Source organism: Panthera onca, chromosome B2 (assembly GCF_046562875.1).
Source record: "Panthera onca isolate mPanOnc1 chromosome B2, mPanOnc1 haplotype 2, whole genome shotgun sequence".
Lineage (NCBI taxonomy): Eukaryota > Metazoa > Chordata > Mammalia > Carnivora > Felidae > Panthera > Panthera onca.
In genome coordinates this window covers 108521422-108523119 of record NC_138343.1, presented here as the reverse complement: position 1 = coordinate 108523119, position 1698 = coordinate 108521422, and the positions used below count along the sequence as shown (strand labels likewise).

At 42.1% G+C, this 1698-nt stretch overlaps 1 pseudogene; it reads right to left on the bottom strand.

Annotated features, from left to right (window-relative positions):
* Positions 1 to 1160: 1160 nt before the first annotated feature.
* On the bottom strand, positions 1161 to 1261 carry LOC132668117 (U6 spliceosomal RNA; annotated as a pseudogene).
* Positions 1262 to 1698: the final 437 nt, after the last annotated feature.

Here is a 1698-nt window from a genome sequence, read left to right as displayed (position 1 = left end):
CCAAATCCCTGAAAAACTCTTGGGTTGGGAAACATTGTAGACTGAGGTTTGGGCTGGTCTTCTGTGGGAGAGGGCCACTATGCTGGGACTGAGGCAAGATTGCTGAGAGGAACAGTTCCACTGGAGATCAGTGGGGGCAGGGCTTGGTATAAACAAGTTTTGGTAGCAAGTGAATGGTGCCGCATTGGTTCCTGTAAGTGGCCCTGTGCTTATGCGGAGGGAAGGGGGAAATGAAATGGCACCTGCCGGTTCCTTTGTTTCTGGAGGAGTCTTTGTGCATGCTGCCTTTCTGGGACACACTCTAAGATGAGCAAATAACCTCTCTGCTGTGTTCCCTGGGTGTTCTTCAGATTGCCGTTTATATAGTGTAGGTCTGTGGGCTATTTGCTCTGCCTTCTCTCCAAGAGCAGCCCCAATGCTTTGGGCTCTCCCTGAGCCAAGCCTGCTGACCTTAGAACTCCACGCTTTTAGCCCCACTGGTTGCAAGAACTCATGAAATTTGGCCCCTATCACTTTCCAATTCAATTGCTATGGGGGTTCGTTTTCCTTGTGCACTTCCTTGTGACCATGGTCCCTGTCTACTGTGGCAGCCACAATCCATTTCTCTCCCAAACCAGTTATCCACATTTCCTCCCATCTTTGATATGGCCTTTTCTGTACCTTTAGTTGTGGAGTTTGTTCATCCAGCCTTCAGGTCAATTTCTGGGATATTTAGGATGATTTGATAGTTATCTGGTTGTATTTATGTGGAGTCTAGGGTCCCCCTACTCTGCTGCCATCTTCCTTTCCTGTGAATTAGTTTGGGTTCAATACAGAAATCTTAACAGTTGTTGGACTGCTTGCATGGCATCTGGCTTCCCACAAAGCAAGTGTCCCAAGAGAGCAAGGCAGAAGAACATAGCATTGTTATGCTCTTTTCTTGAAAATCCCATTATATTACTTCTGACCTACCATATTTGTTGAGGCAGAAGGTCATCCAGATTCAAGAGGAGGAGACATAGACTCTGCCTTCCAGTAGGAGGAATATCAGAATTACATAGTAAAAGAACGTGAAGGTTAGGAAGTATTGTTCCTAATATTTTTTGAAAATCTGACTTACCATAGGCAGGAACCATGTTTCTACAAGCTTTATGTTATTCAAGCTTTCCACATTGCTCAATATGAGAAGATGTCCAATAAGTTATTTTTGTGTCATCATTGCACAGATAACATGCTAATTTTCTCTGTATCATTTCAGTATATGTGCTGCTGAAGCAAGCACCCAGTAAATAATTTTCAAAGAAAAAAAAGGTATATTGCTCTTAATTCATGTGCATGTGCTTTTCTGTTTGAACCTTCTGGAGTCAGCCTTTTTCAGTTTTAACTCATTGTTTATAATTGTAATTGAAAATATGGGATAAACTTAGATACAATAAACAGTAGCAGGACTCATAAAGAACATCTAAACATATTTCTGTGACAAGTGTATTAATTCCAAAATGAACCTAGGATGCCATTTTTCTTGACATTGGCTAATTGGCAATGGTATGTTTTTTCACATTTGATCTCTGTTAGGACCTGTCTATTTTAAAATATACACACAGAAACACACACACACAGGCATCCAGACTCTGAGTATGTGGGGTGGAGTGGGGGGAGGGAGGGAGAGAGAGAGAGAGAGAAATTATAAGGATTTGGTTCACATGATTATGAGTCAAA